Genomic DNA, 21,198 nt, shown 5'->3' on the forward strand with positions numbered 1-21,198 from the left:
ACAAATACAGAGTGCTGTGCTCTTCCCGTTCCCTCCACCTTTTCAAAACATAATTCAGGACTGATGAAAAAGGGCATTCTGCAAGAGCTCTAGATAACAGCAGAAGGAGAGGCAAGCCGATGAATTATGTATGGGAGCCCCCAAAAGCACGTAAGTGCTTTTTCTTGTCTTTTCCAAAACCACCCAAGAGGCCACAGGGATGTGGAGAGGGGTTGATGGTGCTCAGTCCTTTTCAGCAGCAAGCAGGCCTGCGCGGACCAAGCGACTTGTTCGTAGCATCGCGTACACATGACCTGACTAGATATGTGCCACCTCTCTGGGGCTATAATATGAGAGATTGGTGCTGAAGGGCGATACGGAGGCAAACGACATAAAGGTCAAGGTGTACAACAGAAGTAAAACCCACTGCGGGGATTGCGAAAGAGCTGTCCCAAACCTGAACGTGAAATGTAATCTCTTCGCTGCAATAGGGCAAGTCATGCTCTGCTTCCAAACCACCTCTATCAAAGGTGTGTGTTTTAATCCTTATGTTTTCATTCCAGTGCAGAACTTATTCAGCATCGAGATTTAGGCTAGGACTGTGACAACACATCCGCAACTCAATCAAGGAACCTACGGCTGTCAAAAAGACTGAGCAAGCCTCAAAATGGGGCATGTGCGCCGTGTTCCATTTGGTGGGCCAGAAGTTACACAGGCCTGATTCAGAACACAAGGAGACATCACCTAAGCTATGCATGCTGCAGGGTCAGGTCCCAACCCAAGTGGGGTCTGTGTGAAAGTGTAAAAGCATCTGAGATTCCCTCCCCTGTGACAAAAGGACTTTCACCTCCTCTATGTTTTCGCTTACCCTAGAACATGGCGGTCGTTTCATGATTACATGAAGACCAGGACAGAAAATTACAGAAGAAGCAAATGTTCATATTGTAGCAGGAGGCTGCTTTTAGGTAAGGGTTTATTTAAGGTAAGGGGTTATTAAGGGATGCGGGTGGTGCTGTGGTCCAAACTACTGCGCCTCGGGCTTGCTGATCAGAAGGTCGGCAGTTCGAATCCCCTTGACGGGCTGAGCTCTTGTTGCTCCATTCCTGCTCCATTCCTAGCAGTTCGAAAGCACACCAGTGCAAGTAGATAAATAGGTACCACTGCAGCAGGAAGGTAAATGGCATTTCTGTGTGCTCTGGGACTCATCACGGTGTTCTGTTGCACAAGAAGCGGTTTAGTCATGCTGGCCAAATATCTGGGAAAGCTGTCTGTGGACAAACGTCGGCTTCCTCAGCCTGAAAGCAAGATGAGTACTACCCTCCAAAGTCACCTTTGACTGGACTTAACCATCCAGGGGTCCTTTACTTTTATTTTATTTTTACCTATTAAGATATGGGACACATCCTCACTAAGGACAAAGCTGGTTTCACAAGCATTCCTTTGCCCCAAGGAATCTTGGGAACTTTAGTTTGGGGAGCAGCATTTGAACTCCGTAACTGAGAGTTCTCTGTATCCACATCAGACTACCACAGGGGACAGGTAAAAGCTCTCTCCAGTTTCAGATTGGGGTGTCTCTCTCTCAGCCCTCCATGAAGATGGTTGGAACTCAACCTGACAGCTTCTGCTTGCCAATCAGAATTTCCAACATTGACGTTTTCCCTGTAGAACATAGGAAGCTTCTTTCTACAAAGTCAGACCATTGATCCAACTAGCACAGTACTGGCTGGCAGCAGCTCATCAGGGGTATGCTTCCCGGCCCTACCTGTAGACACCAGGGACTGAGACCTTTCACATGCAAGGCATGAGATCTATCCCTGAGCTGTGACTATAATACCTAGGATTCTTTGGGAGAAGCAATAATAGAATGGTGTAAAACAGGGATCAGCAATTTTTTTCAGCTGTGGGCCAGTCCACCGTCCCTCAGACCTTGTGGAGGGCCGGACTTTATTTTTTTTTGGGGGGGGGAATGAATGAATTCCTATGCCCCACAAATAACCCAGAGATGCATTTTAAATAAAAGGACACATTCTGCTCATGTAAAAACACGCTGATTCCCGGACCATCCGCAGGCCAGATTGAGAAGGCGATTGGGTCGCACCCAGCCCACGAGCCTTAGTTTGCCTACCCCTGGTGTTAAATCTATTATTTGGTGCAGTTCTGTCCTTATAGTCACTCCTTTCTTGTTACTCTAAGCGAGCAACGTTTTGGGAAAGACTTTAGGGATGTGTTTTTAAAATAATGTTACATTATGTTGCCATGCTTCAGGTTTTAGTTATTTCTCCTTTGTCTCCAAAGGAGACAAATTTGAAAAGCAAATTGTAAATGTGAGGCACAGATCCATAGTGGAACCCTGATAAGGGGATTGGGGATGGAAGGCTTTAACTTTTTAGCTCCACTGTACTCCCAGTCTGGATCAATATGCCCATGTAAACTTTCCCCCCTCAATGTGGAGAGGAAGACTGGATCAGGACCCCTTAAAGCCCCCCGCCTCCACAGCAATTTGCTTTTTAAAAAAATGCTGTTTACCCAATTGCAGAAATGGCATCTAGTTTGCCCATAAAAGTTAAATCTCTGAGTGGATAGTAGATGCGCTCTTCATTTTAACGCACCTGCATTAATGGGAACGTGCCAAATAAAGTGCACAGCTTGCGATTTCCAAGCAGGCAGCGATCTTCGGTGTGATAATAGGGGAGTGACAAAGAACACAATAGCGCACACCTATTTTCATCTGCCAAGCGTCAGGAAGGTTGGCAGGTTCCACAGTAACAAACAAAGCTTAGGACTTCATGCAATTCTGTGATTCATTCCATCATAAAAGTGATAATTCTCGGATAAAGCTTCCATCCTTTGCCTGTTGTTTCAAAACATACATTACAACATTTTGAAGAGTTGGGCCATACCGTGAAATGCCCTTTTTTCTATTAAGATACAAAGGCACTTTAGGGAGGCGTTTTTATTTTTAGTCCTCTCTCTTTATCTGCGTGGCTTGTTCTGCATGAAACCACATTGCTTAGAATCAAGTATCTCATTTCTATACAAAGATAGCACTTTAATCTGTCCCTTTCATAATGTACCAGACTCAAGAAGCCCCTCTAGTCCAGCATTAAGAAGCCATTCAATTCATTTGCAATCTTAATGACAAAAAAAGAAGAAGGGGGAAAAAATGAAAATGATGATTGCTTGTTTGTTAACAAAGGGATGCTGTGGTTAGCCACTGGAAAGACTATTAAGCATCATAAAATTGCCCTTGAAATTTGACACTTCAAATAGCTCATTTGATATGCTATGTATCCATTTGCAAGGAAGGAAAGGGGGCGGGAAAGGGAAAAAAACAAACCCATGAAGCTATTGCCAATTACAGCATAGTGATTCATTAGATAGTTCACTAAAATGATTTAAGAAAGAGATGAAATGGCTAGGCAAATCAAATCAATTAAAGATACAAGAGGACTGAAGTGAAAAGTGACCTCAGTCCAGTTGCAGCTAGCAGCAATTAGTCTCTCCTAGTTAAATAGAACATTTCTAACCAAATAACAACCTGACTGATAAAGACCATATACCTCTGAAGAGGAGCCAGGATAGCAGTCTGAGAGCTGTAAAGAGTGACACCTTATCTCTTGTGACAGACCAGCTATATTTTCAGCCCCGGCTGATTGCGAAGAAGGAAGAGGGATAGCTAGCCAAAATCTTGAATTCTAACTGGCCAATCATGGCCTTTGTGGGTAGCGGGGCACTTTGAGCCAGAGCTCAGTCGGCAATTGTGCTTGTTTGTTTGTTTGTTTTGTTATGTATTTTGTGTTCTCATTTTGTATTTCTATGTGGTGAACCGCCTTGTGGTTCTTCAGATGAAGGGTGGTATATAAATGTAATTAATAAATAACAAACAAATAATTGCACACATCCATAAACTGCCATCAAGTTCCAAGACTTGGTTTTTAAGGAAAGGCATGCTGAATGGATCAATTTAGAGCACAGAAGCAGTGAGGAATAGAATGGGTCCTTAATGCTTTCTCCATGTCTCCATTCCAAATCAGTCCCAACCTTCCCACTTGCAATGTTCAAAACATAGTTTGAGACTGAAATAAATACTGTAACCAGAGGTGTATTGGAAACACTGGAAGACATAAAGTATCTCAAGGAGGTATATTGGCCTGGCAATAATTGGTCCTTCATGTCACCATTATATGTGGCCTGTTAGAGAAGAAGCGCTTCACTATTCTCCTAAGTCTGACTATAGTTTAATGCTAAATCACACTGACTTGACTGCCTTCCAAGCCAAAATTCCTAATTCACGGGAGTGTTCCCTGTTTTGAGATAACACAGTTGCAGTACATTGGGAGGCTCCCGAAATTAATTATGTTGCATACCTGCTGGCCCAGATCATGAGTCCTCCCTGGTGTCAGGTATAGGTAATTTAGCAAATGCACCTCATAGAGATAAGCTTTAGCATTTGATCTAAGCTGAGATTTGGCACAGAGCTGGAAGCTGGCATGGGTGCTTTGGGGTCCATTGACCAGATTGGGGTCCTTTCTGCTGCTGCATCCTTGGCGCTCCCAGGAGCTGGGTGAAGGTGTTGTATTACCTGCTTGCATGTTGGTATGTTATTACTATTCTTGGGAATAATTTGCATGCTATTGAAAACATTTAAAGACTTTTTCAACACTTGATGTTTGCTTCCAAATCCCTGAAAAAGAACCCCTTTGCCCAGGGGTGTACGAAGGGGTTGGAGAGGGCGGGCCACCCCGGGTACCACTCTGGGGTTGTGTGACAAGATGGTCTGCTGCTTCCCCACAGCTGTAGAGCACCCGAGGGCATGCACACAGTCAGGCTGCCACTCACACGCACCATCCATATGGGCGTCCATATGGAATGCCGCACGCGCACAGATGTCATGCGTGTGTTGCCAGGTGGTTTTCCCCGCCCCTCGGCATCCTGTCCCAGGTGCCGGAGAGGGTTCCTTCACCACTGCTTTTGCCTTCTGACTTTTAAGTTAATTTTCCAAACGTATCTGCCACATGTCCAGAATCTTATCAATTCGTCTGAGATGATACAAACTAAATTTGGCTTCAGGTGCTGCGCACTTGTTCTACTTGTACAGGGAAATATGTCACTTTCTAAACAGATTCAAACATGGAGCCACATTGATATCTCTGATCCTGTCACCGAAAGTGACAAAAGTTGGAGAATATATGAAATGTGTCTGTAATTAGCTGTTTCCTTCTTTGAGGCATCATCTCTCTGTTGCTAATTTTCTCCTTCTGAACAGATAAATAGGCATGCCCCTGTGGGTTGTTTTTTTTTGGGGGGGGGGGAATGAGAGTTGTTTTTCTAAGCAATCTTAGGATACTGTTTTCACACCCTCATCTTGCAAATTCAAAGAAAAAAAGAGTCCAAAACAGTGAGAGGTGAAAAAACTGTAATATTAGATTTGAATTATTTCTTGTTTTGTTCCCCCAAGAGCCTGTGTGGTTGGAATGTTGAACTAAGGCCTGCAGACCAGAGTTATAATTCTCACTTCACCATAAGACTCACCACTTCTCAGTCAAACCTATCCCAATTGCTATAGGTTGCTTTATTTTCAGTCCCCTCCCCCTAAAAAACCACAACATTTCATCTTATGTAACTATTTCAGCATGGATTCAGTTGCTGGAATAGCCAGGTTAGCATGCTAATGGCCTGATAAGTATGAACAAAGGAGAGAGGCTCTCCTTTGGGAACAAAGGGAGTGGCTCTGTGACAAAGAGCAAATAGGTGGGACTCCCTCCCTGGTTAGTCAGAAGAACAAAAGGCCAGAGTCGGGAGCTGAGTGATGTGAGCTAAAAAGCAGGATGCAAAAGTGCCGGGTTGAAAAGGCAGAGAGAGAGAGCCGGGCCTGATTTCTGCTGGAAACCAAGGTTGTGGTTATGGGAGAAACAAGACCCCCTTGGGATCTTAATGCTGTGAACCCCTTCAGCATAGGCTTGGGTTGTACAGTATATATGTTTAAATAAACCATACACCACAAAGACACTAGAGTCTCCTCTGTGCCTTATTCCAAAAGGAAGCATGAACTCTAGGTAAGCACCTGGAAACCCTTAAATCTTGCACCTCTCAGAGATTGGAGTGGCATGAAACCATATTAAGAACAAAACCAATGGAATGGAACGCAAATGGGACATCATTGCTTCTTTCCCTTTCACAAACTCCAGTAAAACTTCCACAATTCTTTGATTAAAATTTATTAGCGATGCTGAGAAGCTGAATGAACCTGCTTTGTGTTGGAGCATGCATTGACCATTTTTGTGCCGCAGCACTCTAGTTGAAATGATGCTATATTAAATACTTTTGTATCTGTAGTGCTACAGAGAGATGGTGGCATGTTAAATATTTGCCTTCCAGTTCTCGCAAAGTGAGGCATACAATTAGGTAATATGCATCTCTTAACAGACCAGCAGTGGGTGTTCAAGGTAACCTGGTGGCCCTGGGTAAATCATTATTGCTCAGGGGAACAAGGTTATGCAGCTTGTTCAAGTGTGTATGTGTTTGTGCATGTAACTAGACATTAATCTTAAAAGGTATCACCATTTTGCATCTCAGAATAAAATCAAACAAACAAGTTCAATTGACCCGAGACAAGAATTAGCAATTGAAATTTGAGTCCACTCAAGAAGCTGGTTGGAGGGTGGGAGGGTCAAGCCCTTGATGGAAGATCATAGGACTTGGATGAGGCCATGACATGGGAAGTGAAGTACAGAAGAGGTGCTGCTCGTAATTGAGTTCAACAAGCATGAAAAACACTGCTTAGCTGCCTCAGAGAAGAAGTAATCTGGAGATAAATAAGTGACAACTATTTTAATGGAAAAACATATGAAGGGAGAGGTCTGGCAGAGAAATCTGGAAGAGAAATGCATTAAGAGAAACGCCCTGGTGATTACTGAAATTGGGATGTAACCATACTTTAGTAACAAGTGGTTGAATAGAGTCCATCATGTTTGGTCAAGCCGCAAGGTCTCTTGGGATGGTTGGTGAGGAATTTCAAGGCTCAGATGCTCTTGGAATGGGCAATACAGTGGTACCTCGGGTTACATACACTTCAGGTTACATACGCTTCAGGTTACAGACTCCACTAACCCAGAAATAGTACCTCGGGTTAAGAACTTTGCTTCAGGATGAGAACAGAAATCGTGCCCCAGTGGCATGGCAGCAGCAGGAGGCCCCATTAGCTAAAGTGGTGCTTCAGGTTAAGAACAGTTTCAGGTTAAGAACTGACCTCCAGAACGAATTAAGTACTTAACTTGAGGTACCAATGTACATAACTTTGGCTCTAATCTTTGGCATGATATTACACCTCTGCTGTGGGAACTGCACTGCTGCCAAAATGCTGCCAGATACAGTTCAACGTTCTGCTTTTAGCATTTGAAGACCTAAACATCTTAGAACCAGGTTGCTACCCTGCCTAGCAACTGCATTCCTCAAACTGCTGAGAGGTCCTTGTGCCCTAGAGGTGCACATAGCTGGCACTGGAAACTGGGCTTTTGGTGTTTCAGCTCCAGCTGTCTAGAATTAAGTATCAGCCAAAATTAGACGAGCACAATGTTTATGCACCTGCTGAAGACATTTATTATTATTGTTCAAGAAGGCTTTCCATGATGGAGGACCCCATCACTTATGGAATATTGATTGCATATTTGCAGTTATGATTTTCTTGTTTTTAGTTTTCTAAAAACGATTCTATTGCTTTTAGAAATCGGGTTCCGTATTTTATGCTATTTTTATCTTGTAGATGGTTTTGGTGGCCTCTGGCTGGGAAGCAGTTTAGAAATCTGTTAAATGAAATCAATCAATCACTCATAAGAGTGATCCAAATGTTGAAGACCAAACCCGGATTTAAAAATAATCCCCAAGGTGGCCATGCATTTTCACTACAACTTCAGCATAAAGAAGAAGAAGAAGAAAAGACTATATAGCAAAGAAAATTGGGAATGCAACATTATGAAACCCAGACTTTGTTGCTGTTTTTTTAATACAAAAAAATCTAAATACAAGGACTATATTAAAACAATAACTCATAAAAAGCACAACAAATTAGTAATAGCAAGTGAAAATATAAAACAGCAGGAGACAAGGAATTATGCATGAATAATGTTATGTAAATCAGTGCATTTTGATTTTATGTGTAGTTGTTAGTAGTTATGTGCAGTGGAGATGGACTAAATGTCATTATGAGGACATTTTTTTGCCTTATATACTCTAAACCCTGGGCCACCACTAATGTAGTAAGTGAAGATTTACACTGGACTTTCCATGTTTCATTAACTACAACGAGTATGAAAACCACACTGTTCATACACTGTATTGTTAACATTATAATACACTATATTATAAATACAGCAATGAAATGTTAAAGAAGCCATGTTTGCCGTGCTGCTACCAAGTCCTGAATTCCCACTCCATGTTTTAGGGTGTGTTTTCTAAGAGGAAGTATGCTGTTGGTTGTTCTTGTAGGAGGTAAATCTCTAAAACTGTAATTAGGGAAAGAGTTATGAATTATCAATGGCCCAAAAGCCCCTGTTGAAAATCCAGGCTGGTTTAATTATCCAGCCCATTGCATTCCAGCTCACAGCACCAAAGCTTTTAAATCTAAGACTATAAACCCTAGATGGGGAGTAAATATTTTTCCAGAGAACCACATTTATACAAATTGCCGTAAAATGTTTGATTGCACGTTATAAATATATAGATATATAGATGCATAGACAGATCTAGGCCTTAAAAAATTAAGGATCTCAGTGGCACAACCATGTCTATTGGCTGTCCAGAGAAAATGTTCAAATTGCTTTTCCACCTGTGAATGAGCATTCCAGCTGTTTTGGATCATACACAGCCCATACGAACACTCAGCACTGGGACTGCAGAAATGTTTTTTGTGTTCTCATTTTGTATTTTTCATCTTGCAAACCATCTTGGGATCTTCATACGATGAGTGATATACAATTTATTTTATTTTATAATTTATATATTATATTTTATTATATTAAATTAAATTATATTTTATTATTAATTTATTATATTAAATTATAATTTTACAATTTAATTTAATTTAATTTAATTAATTAAATTAATTAACTGATAAGTAAAGGACCAAAGAAAGCTAAATCTTGGCCTAATAAAGTCAAGGAAGCAAAGGAAGCCAAAGTTGTTTCAACTCACATGTTCATCTTTGGCCAGAAATGGGAACTACTCAAACACATATGACTATTTGAATTCGCTTTGTTGTTGTTTTGAAGTCTGGTGATAATATGTAATTCATGGCTCTATTGTAGCGTTTTGACGCATATGACTATTTGCATTTGCTTTGTTGTTGTTTAGAAGTCTGGTAATAATATGTAATTCATGGCTCTTTTATAGCATTTTGACACATACATTTTACATTGGAATGAAGCTACATAACTAAAGGTTGGCTTTCGTTTTGTATTACAGTGGTACCTCAGGTTAAGTACTTAATTCGTTCCAGAGGTCCATACTTAACCTGAAACTGTTCTTAACCCGAAGCACCACTTTAGCTAATGGGGCCTCCTGCTGCCGCCGCGCCGCTGGAGCACAATTTCTGTTCTCATCCTGAAGCAAAGTTCTTAACCTGAAGCACTATTTCTGGGTTAGTGGAGTCTGTAACTTGAAGCGTATGTAACCAGAAGCATATGTAACCTGAGATACCACTGTATTTCCAAACCTAAGGCAGAGACCTCTTCATCCACCCAGAAAAGCTTGCTGGGACAAAAGCTTGTTGAGACCAAAATGTCTTCCGTTGTTCTAGAAAAGTTGAGATAGCGGGTTACTGTTGTATCTCACCAGTGATGCTGTTTCACAAAAACAAGGGAAGCTACACTATAAGTCCTGCTCCACCTTACTGGAAAGTGGGCTTCTGTCATTCTGCGGACTTTAGAGAGAAACTCTCCTTCAGAACACAGCGGCCTAGTGGGCCTATAATGGATAAGGTGGCCTCTCAAGTAGCCTGGTCCTGAGCTGGATAGGGTCTTATATGTTGTACAAATAATCACTCTAGCTTACGAGACATCACATCCATTTTGCCTCTTTCATCTTCCTACATTTGGACAAAGCAAATAAAACATAAGGCAATAAAAACCAGTCCTTTGGCATACAAATTAGTGTTCTAGCTTCATTTTGTGGAGGGGTAAAAGTCAAGGCAATATATAATTCCATTACATACATACATACATATACGCACACACGCACACACTTGATGCAAGCTGCTTTCCTGACTGGTGACTTGGACGCTTTCGGCAAGATTTCTCACTTTCCATATTAAATAAAACAATAGATTCCTGTTCACGGACTTCTCATTTCCTGTTGCTAATTAGGCTTTCAAAACACCCTTTTTACAAGTGCAAATGGACTAAATCTATAACAAAAATGTCCTGGAGGTACAAATAGATTTTGTTCATTTCCTGTGAATAATCTCTTTCCGTCTTTGACATCCTGTAGTATAGCTTAACTCCCTGCCCCCCACCAAAGCCATTCTCCTCTCACAAACGTTTTATCCTTACTCAGGTGCCATTTGAGACAGTAACTCACAGTTCAATCCCCTACACTTTTCACTTTTTTTCTTTTCTTTTTGAAGTTGTAAATATCAATCAACTAGGTTTTGTATGCTCTGAAGCCCAGTGGAAAACCACTCACTTAGAGGCATCTATGTACCCAAAGAGTGGCAAAACTTCAAAACATCTATTGTGCTTTCTCCCTTGTGACATGCAAAACATGTTTTTCCTCTTGTCTTTCCCTCATGCACACACACGTATGCACGCACAAAAACACACACAACATCTTTGTAATAAAGTATCATAAACAAGAGGAGCCCAAATGGCACTTGAGAACTGAAATATAGAATCAGCACCATTGTGGTCCATGCTTACTGTTAATTTTAAGTATTATATATTGAATTTTTAGTGCTGTTATTTTACTTAGAGAATATTTGTTTATAGGTGGCTATTTGCATTAATCAATCTTTTTTGTTTCTTGGCAGCTGCTGTTCATTTTTGTTTGACAATAAACCATAAGCAGGGGTACCACCTTCCCGCACTTAGAAATATAGCCTATTAAGAAGGCTTGATAACTTCTCATTGAGATGATATTTTTCTGTCTACCACACAGTTTGTAGAGTTCAGCAAAATCTGTGCCATTTGATTCTGCTGATTGTGTGACTAAACTTTGAGACCCGAAGGCTGGGTGATCCACCTGCGACACAGCTTGAAGCTCTCAAGATCACACAGTTCACCAGTTGAACAGCTGAGCTGTTTCAGATGCAATGAACAAAGAAAAAAAGGGAATTATCAAAGTGGAGCCATGCCAGATTATATCAGTAACAAAAGGCCATGATCCAAGCAGCTCTTGAATTGGTGTGCATCAAAATTCCCAGCATCCTCCACCCCAGATCCCAATTCAACATGGCAGTATGTACACGAGAACAACAATTTATGCATAGAGCACCACTTTCAGCGCATGAACAGAGCCCATTGTCAAGTCTACTGTAATATGTTCATGCACACACACAAACACACACCATTTGAGGCCTGCCCAACTTGTGACACACTAAGTCAAATGCATCTCACCAGCACTATGAACTGCCATATCTTGGTGGTGTGGGGTAGAAGAAGAAGAAGAAGAGTTTGGATTTGATATCCCGCCTTTCACTCCCTTTAAGGAGTCTCAAAGCGGCTAACATTCTCCTTTCCCTTCCTCCCCCACAACAAACACTCTGTGAGGTGAGTGAGGCTGAGAGACTTCAAAGAAGTGTGACTGGCCGAAGGTCACCCAGCAGCTGCATGTGGAGGAGCAGGGAAGCAAACCCAATTCACCAGATTACGAGTCCACCGCTCTTAACCGCTACACCATACTGGCACTGGGGTGTTCAGCTTGCTGAATTGCAAGCTTTCCAGCACTTCGCCACATGCTTTGGCAGTAATTGCGTACTGCAGAGTCCAGATGCCAGCACTTCTAGAGATTTTTGGCTCAGTGAAAAGAAATCCTCCATTCATTTATGAAGGCTTATGAGTGTACTGAGGAACAATTGGATATTTGGCCTATGCACACATACAATTCTCCTTCCTTTGTACAAATGACTTAAAATGCTAAGTTTGGGGGCAATAACTGGTTTCTTCTCTCCAAAACCAAGTCAGTTATAGCTAGGGGTGGGGGAGAAATTCAATTCAGTTCACATTTAAAAACAAATGTACCTCTTCTGAACTTTTTGAAACAAGTGGCAAACCGAAACACAGGCATCCTCTGAAATTTGCACTTCTCTGAATATTGCAGTACAATTCCCCAGCTAATGAATACAAAATGGAAAAAAGAAAAAAAAGAACACTGGAGTAAAATGTGCATAAAAATTGATACATTGATGAAAATAAATTATCAAAAATGATTTTATATTGGGGAATACTCTCTATATAAAAAATGTTTATATTGGGAGAAGTTTGCACTGAAATGCTGATGAATTTTCATGGGGATTCTTTAAAAAATAAAAAGTGCTTCACAAACTGATGTGGAAATGTGGAGAGTTAAATTTAAGATTGGAAAAATGAGAAACTGAGAAAAGTCGAAATTGACAGATCTGCCCATCCCTAGTTATAACCTAGAATGGGTCTTAAGGATTAATTTGAAAGAAAAGAGAGAGTGAGTTAGCAGCAAGGAAGTCTTCTGGAAGCACATGGAGTTGGTGGCAGAGGAGTGGTGTCATATTTGTAATATTTAAGAAATTTATAGATGAAAGAAGTAATGTATGAGCCTTAAATGTCAGCTATATGCACAACTAGAACAGAATAAATGGCCAATGCAGGTGTGATTTATCGATTAACTTTGCACAGTTTGAAACAAGCGATTGGCTATTTGCATTTCCAGTTTGTGGTAATAAAACTCTAACTTTTTCAATCTAAACCTTCTTCTGGCATTAGTGTATGCCTGCTTCATCTACCATCCTACTGGAAATTAACTTGGGGAGGAGATGCAGGGGGGAATCTTAAATAAACAATTTTGTTGCCTGTCAAAAATGTTCAGTCTTTCCAAACTACATATATTTCAAAGGTAACTATTTATATAAAGAGCTCAGCCCCACTGAATTATTTTAAGGCTGCAATCTTAATGCAAAACCAGATTTGCCTCACACAAAGTGGGGAATGGAAGTGACGTGAGGCACTCGTCAATTGACAATAACTCTTCTCAGTAGGGAAGAGGAGATAATAATAATAAAAAAGCCTATATAGACCCTGATCTAAATCCAAATATAGACTTGGTCAGCACAACACACGTGCAACCTGCGACCATGTCTGGAGATGTCCATTCCATGAAACATTGCAGTCCACAAGCAGACACATCCTATCAACATCTTAACAGTGCCAACTGGAGCCATACTGAATGAGTCATATTTGAATGTGTAGAGCAGGGCTGGGGAACCTTTGGCATTTTAGAAGTTGCTAAACTACAATTCCCATAATCCCTGGCCATTCTCCATGCTAGGTAGGGATGGGAGGAGTTGCGCCCCAAGGCCCCCAAACCCTTCCCCAAGTAAATAACTTCACACTGATACGTAATTTTGGTTTAATTTAATGGGCAAAATTTAGGCCACAACTTTATTGATTACAGCAAAGTGAGTGGTATTGGCTTAGGCATTGGTAGCAGACTATAATTGACTCCTGCCTCTCTGGGTGGTAGTCTGAAAGGGTAAACACCAAACGAGGGAGCAACATTGATGAAGATCAACTGAAGCTCACCCCAGGGTTCCTGTGGTCCTGGCATGGCCCTAGCCCCTCAAGTGGACTTCAGATGAGATCCAGGACTCCCAGATTCCTTTACTGGAATACCCTATTTCTGGAGGGGCAGGTGATGGCCGCATCACCCCTCCCACACACTTCATTAAGCCAATGCCTAACTGCCAAACCTTACAAAGTTGTGATAATTGGGGAAACCAAGTGGCCACTGCCAATTTGCCAAGTGGAAAAATTCCTACCTGGCCCCTGTTCTAAAACAGGCCACCAACTAATATCCGAAGCAAGGCCAAAGCAGCAAAACCTACAAATAGGGACGGGAGGGCGGGTATTCATCAGCGTGAAGCAAGTGCCTCAGCCACATCACACTGCCGCTTTTATAGGCCCCCACCAACCACACCACCTACACCGATTGGCTCAAATGGGCTGGTATGATTGTGGGGCCATATAGACAAGGCCTGGACCATGCCCAGCACCTTCAACCTGGCATGTTCAGTTTCATGTGTGGCTAGGTGTGTAGCTTTTATAAGCAGCAGCCTATGTGCAATATGATATGGCCTCTGGAGTTTTGCTTAAGACATGGATGTGCAGAGAATGGCAATAGAGAGATAATTCCCTCCCATCCTGTATGTGTGTTTCACTAGTGTGCCCTGATAACAACACCATTTATGATACAAGTTTGAACACTAAGGGCTCATTTAGAAAGGCACTACTGATGGCTGTATACAGCTATGATTGCCTTCAGACATTGTTCAGACATTATTAAAGCAGCAGTACCAGCTGAGTGAGCAGACAGAATTGCATTTGTCTGGTAGGACTTCCTGTGATGTTTACCTCTGACTGGGATACATAAACAAGTCCTCCTTTGAATGTCAACTGAATGCAGACACGACTGCGCACTTGGTAGACTGGTGCATCTCTGATAAGGCCCATGGCATGATCTCATCATGAAAACTTAATCAAGTCCAAGCCTTGGCATCTTTAAGAAACACCAGCAGCCTGATGCTTGGGAAAGTTGGAATGCTGCTCTGTGGCTCTCGGTATGTGCATTATTATATAGCCCCCTTTTCTGCCCCACAGAAAGCAGTTGTCTGGGAAATGAAGGGTAGGCTGGTAAACAACATCTCTGAAAGAAGCTTCTTCTGAGATTTGATATCCTACTGGTACGTCTCAATAGAACCTTTGTAGAAGCTTCCAGCATTGAAACCCACAATACTGCTGAAGACCGTCAGCAGTACATAATACACAACATTACGTGTATTGCAGCTCAAAGAGCAGCCCGAATCCTGTAAAAGGGAACTAACTGAAGACAGGATGATCAACAAGATTAAGGTAAAATGTATAAACAAGGCAGCAGTGGTTGTGGGATATTTAAAATGCAGTCAAACCAACAATTCATGCTTTGCTAGGTAGGCACATGATAGGCGCTGAAGCTCACAGAGTTTTCCTGTAAGTTTGCTAGAGAGGATTCTCTGTGAGAGAATCTCCCACTGTGCCCTACCAGGGGGGATGGTGTAGCAATATATATTATCTTACCTGCCGGGGCACATCTTCTTTTTCATCACTTCCCACTGAGCCAGAGATGTGAAAGCATCTCCAGTGCTCAGACTCCATTTTAAGCTGGACTAAAGTATGTCTTTGTAACTGAATTACCATTTTAAGCCTGCCTGAACAAAGCTGCTGTATCTGTTATTCTTCAACTAGTATTCTGAGTAAATGTTATTTTTTTTACCTTTTACAAGTTTGTGTGATTGAAGGGGGAGGAAGGGGAGAAAATACCAGGAGAATCCAGTTTGCCTTAAAGCATCTTTGATTACATAAACTGAAAGGCTAAAACTAGCCTATCTAGGCTTCCATTTTAATCAGCAAAGGGATGCACTCTTCTGAACACACAAACGTGAGGAAGTAAGTGTAATATCTAATAAAGTGTAATATCTAATAAAGCATCCAATCACATCCCTCCAAGTAGCAAAGGGTGGAAAGGAATCCAGCACTATTTTTCATACAGTGGTACCTCCGGTTGCGCACGGGATCTGTTCTGGAGCTCTGGTTGGATCCCAAAGTATTCACAACCAGAGGTGCCGCTTCTGAGCATGTGCGCACAGCAAAACCCAGAAAAGTACTTCCGGGTTTGTCGCGTTCGCATCCTGAAGGATACGCAATCAGAGATGTGTGTATCCAGAGGTACCACTGTATTTTATTTCCCAAAGCTTGCCCGTGTAAGATGTTTATCATCCTTCTAAACTGCGCAACAGAGCAGGTCGTTCCATGGGGAGGGAATTCAAAACTACAGGCACCACTGCTGAGAAGGCCCCCTCTCTTCTGCCTGCCAGTCTAACCTTAAACGTGGTCAGCATTCGGATTCAAACCTTACCTTGCCATACGGAGAAGGTCATAAGAGGAAAGGCATTTGTTAAGGCCAAAGAGGGAAAACTCTGACCCACAACCTTAATTCGGCTTGATGGAGATACTAAGTTGGCTTCTGAGGAAATTCCCCGTGAAACATGCCCATGTGCCTCACACCTCATCTTAAGACTACAGAGGAGAGGAGGGAAGGGGCAAGTTTAATTGTACCTCTTAATGAGGGTGAAAGAGGAGAGCGCAAAATATGGTCTGAAGCTCAACATCAAAAAAACGAAGATCATGGCCACTGGGCCCATCACCTCCTGGGAAATAGAAGGGGATGAAATGGAGATTTTACTTTCTTGGGCTCCATGATCACTGCAGATGGTGACAGCAGTCACAAAATTAAAAGACACCTGCAATGACAAATCTAGACAGCATCTTAAAAAGCAGAGACATCACCTTGCCGACAAAGGTCCATTTAGTTAAAGCTATGGGTTTCCCTGTAGAGATGTATGGAAGTGAGAGCTGGACCATAAAGAAGACTGATCACCGAAGAATTGATGATTTTGAATTATGGTGCTGGAGGAGACTCAGCACAAGGCACAAGGAGAAGGGGACAACAGAGGATGAGATGGTTGGACAGTGTTCTTGAAGCTACTAACATGGGTTTGACCAAACTGCTGGAGATAGTGGAAGACAGGAGTGCCTGGTGTTCTCTAGTCCATGGGGTCACGAAGAGTCGGACATGACTAAACGACTAAACAACAACAAAAGAAGTTTGCTGGCTATGACCCACACTGTTTAGGGGTTTATACAGTTCATAACAGAGATGATTCAGTCATAAAGTAATAGATTATTTTTTACTTTTGTGGCTCATTGACAGGTAACACAGTTCTGTGTTTGCATGCCTGCATGTTTACTGTTCTCTCCTAATCTTTATCTATCATGACCAATGCTCTTGAATGTAAACACTTGTTTTTTTCTGCTCCATTCACTTCTGTTCCAGGACTTTGGAATCACATGGCTTGAGTCTCTGCAAAATAAAATGTTTTGCACAGATAAAGGTACCACTGCGGTCCTGCAATAATGAGTAGCAGGCTTCCAGGGAGATTTGCCCAAACCTCTCCAAACTTGTAGAAACGGTCCAAATGAAAATTCTCACGGGGTGAGCCAAGGTTAAAATCTGGCAGAGATCAGAAGCGAAGAGAATTCCATTAACTCCATCTGCGGGTCTGTTATCGCAAGCTGCCATTTGATCAGGCCTTGTCTCAGCTCTGGGAGGTTGGCAGTGGTACGAAAGGTTTTCACAAGTTGGAATGAGTTGTGAGTGCAACTACAAATTAATTTTTCCTTATGCAGAATTAGTCTGTCAATCACTTTCACAGAAGGTTAGGAATATGCTCACATTCCTCAACGCAAGAGTACTTCCTGGATTTCACTAGCTGCTAATGCAATACTTTGCCACTTTCATGATCTCGATAGGAGCAGTCTGATGCCCCTGAATATAAATGATCATGTGGATTCAACTTTCTGGTAATGGTAATATAACAATTTACTTTTGATCATGTGGTTCCCAGGCCCCATCCAAAGACCAAGCAACTTCATTGAGTTTTCTTTCCCTCTCCCTGGTAGGAACATAGCTGCCAAGTGTCCCTTATTTGAAGGGATAGTCCCTTATTCCAGCGCCATGTGCCGCTGCTGTCCCTTATTGATTGCTGTCCCTTAAATGATGTCCCTTAAATTTCAAAGGAAGCAGCTCCTCTCCCTCCCTCCCTGCCGGCCAGGGAGGAGGGAGGCTTCAACTGTATGCTTGACTGTGTTGTTCACCCAATAAGAAGTCTAAGAATGACTGGGGGGTGGAGCTTGCATGCCTTGTGTGTGGCTAGTTAATGCAAGCTGAGGGGTTTTTTGAATGCTGGACGCCATTTTGTTGCACGTACTGCTGCAAACTTTGCAGTGCAAAGCCAGGCTGGGGAGCCATCTTAAGCTGAGGCTGCATAGGCCTTGTGGTGCATGTGATTCAGATTCTATTCAGTTGAACCTCTGGTTACAAAGTTGGTTGGACAGTGTTCTCGAAGCTACCAGCATGAGTTTGACCAGACTACAGGAGGACAGGAAGACTGGAGTGCCTGGAACAGGTGAGGCCGCAGGTCCCTTATTTTGGCTGCTGGTCCCTTATTTTCAAAATCTGTAAATTGGCAGCTATGGGTAGGAATCATATATCATAGAAATACAGTGGTACCTCGGGTTAAGTACTTAATTCGTTCCGGAGGCCCATTCTTAACCTGAAACATAAGCACCACTTTAGCTAATGGGGCCTCCCGCTGCTGCACGATTTCTGTTCTCATCCTCAAGCAAAGTTCTTAACCTGAGATACTATTTCTGGATTAGCGGATGAAGCGTATGTAACCTGAAGCGTCTGTAACCTGAAGCGTATGTAACCCAAGGTACCACTGCATAGACTTAGAAGGGACCACGAGGGTCATCTAATCCAACCCCCTGCAATGCAAAAATCTTTCACCCAACATGGGGCTTGAAGTCACCACCCTGAGATTAAGAGTCTCATGTTCTACCAACCTTGCAAATGAAGAAGTAGTGACTGAGTTTGCTTTTTCCCTTGCTCATCCCAGTCCTCATTCCTTTTGTGCCACATGTCTTTGAGTCTGTCAGCCAGAGGTAATGGATTACTTGAGCTTACTGATTGTTGCAAATCATCTTGGGAGACTTTTTCAGATGAATATTGGGATAAAAGCACACTATGCGAACAGGCACGGTTAGTAGCAGCAATCACCACAATCCCACTTCACTTAAATTCGTTTCCTTTCAGTTAAGAACAGAAGAACAGCCCTGCTGGGTGAGACCAAAGGTTCACCTATTCCAGCATCCTGCTTCTCACAGCAGCTCGCCAGATGCTACTGGGAAGCCCCCAACCATCTTGCCAGACATGCATGAGGCAATAGCTCTCTCCTGCTGCTTATTTACCTCCCAGAAACCAGTCTTCAGATCCATTACGTGTTAGGCATTTTATGATGGAACACTGAGCATTAACGTAAATCCTAGCAAATTGACAGAAAGAAGAGCGTCTAATCAAAGTCCACCTTGAGTCTCCTGAGCCGCTGTGTACAGATGGAGTAATTGGAGACTGACGTTAGTTTGCTAAGGCCTGGTGGGGCCCCTTTCCTTTTTACCTGACTGCTTCATCCGCTGAGTGTGAATAATTTGTCATATGCATAAAGCTAATTGTCTTTTGTGTTTATTTTAGGAGCTCATTATGAAAACTACATAAATGACACTGAATGAGGTGTTGACTCAGCATGAACTATTACGGGAAAAATACACAACGCTGTGCGGAATTGCCTTTTGCATGGCAGACAGTGATGAGTAATGAGCACCACTAATGAAGTATAGCAAAGAATCATTAAGAGAAAAAGAGGAAGGGGGAAGCGAAAGAATGCCTCCTAATTGTTTTATTTATTTGTTTTTGAGCGTCTAAGGCATTTATCACTTTTGTATCTGGGTGCCATGTCGTACAAATAAATCCAACATGAAGGAAGCATTCACCATAATCCATGAGCCTGTCAGAGCAAAACAACTACATATTAAGTTAAATCTGTAATTTATCATTCCATGGTTTCTTCCCACTTTAAATAGCGGATGTGAGTGGGTTGGTAGGGCAGCGTAACATTTACTCTCACCCTGCAAGCCTGAGGAAAACCACACACTCACACCTGGTATTTTTTGTTAGGCGAGAAGCTGCCATTTGTGCCAGTGTCAGATTCCTTACCTATGGCATACCACCCATCATTTCTCTGATAAAAATAAGGACATCCTAATTCTATTATTATTATTATTATTATTATTATTATTATTATTATTATTATTATTATTCCCTGTCCATCTGACTGGGTTGCCCCAGCCACTCTGGGCAGCTTCCAACAAATATAAAAAAAAATTACTGTAACAACTTCATGGTGAGTACCGTCACCTGTTTTTCTAGAAAAAAAGCACTGGACAGAAAAATTACTGAAGTAATGTATCCACAGTGTTTGGAACACTTGAAAACAGCATGTCAATAAATAATAATAATAATAATAATAATAATAATAATAATAATAATTGTTCTTTTTGGTACAATCAAGAAAGGTCTCTGCCCCTAGAACCCAACCTTAGAACCTCTGCAACCTAGAATCCAAAAATTAATAAATAAGGTGAGAACCGTGCTTTTCGTATAGCTCTATTACATCACTACCCAAAGTGTCTACTCAAGTCATCTTCTTCATCAAAGTATAACATTTCTTTAAAACCTGAAATCCCTTCTGGAGATGGCATTGTAAACAATATATAATAACCAAAAGCTGCAAAAAGAATTTGGCTAGCCCATTCCATCACAAAACAAGCACACTGAGCCTGGAATGCAGGCAAGAAAACAATTAATATTGCCATCACTTGCTTTGCAGGGATTAATTAGTAGCGGGAGGAAGAAATAACAGCAGGTATGGGAAACACAATCATTTCCTGTGTCTTAAGTCAGAGGAATCCGAGCTGACAACGAAAAATCAGCTTCCCGCAAGGTTTTCCTATAGGTTTGCTATTGTTGCCTGGTTAACTTTAATAATAGCCAGCCAATAGGAAAATGAACCAGCAGGAGGTGGCATTCCTGTGAGTCAAGCCAATCTTCAATGAGGCCTTCAGCCACCACCCGCCAGCTTCTTCCTGGCACCGGAGGAGTGAGGGACTGAAAATAAGACACAAACCATGCTAAAGAACATGCCAGACGGCATGAGGTTTCCAAAAGGTTGGTCACATCTGAGAAGTCATCTTTTCTGACTCTGTTATCAAAGTCACTTTCACAAACACATGAATTTTGATTAGACGGTTTCTTGTCCTTTTTGTTCTTTTTTTATTCAATGTTTTTAAAAGGACACACACACACACACACACACACACACACACACGGTCAGGAAAGCATGGACATTTCTCTCAAAATAATTGAAGCATCCTTTGCAAATTCCTTCCTGGAGACAAGGGGCTCCAGAATGCCCTTTGCAACTTAATCAGCCTGCTTAAAGTTCTCTAGCAGAACAAAAGCCTTTCCGTGATTGCTTTCTCTTTGATA

The sequence above is a fragment of the Podarcis tiliguerta genome (genome assembly GCF_965153285.1).
Source record: "Podarcis tiliguerta genome assembly, chromosome: 7".
Classification (NCBI taxonomy): Eukaryota; Metazoa; Chordata; class Lepidosauria; order Squamata; family Lacertidae; genus Podarcis; species Podarcis tiliguerta.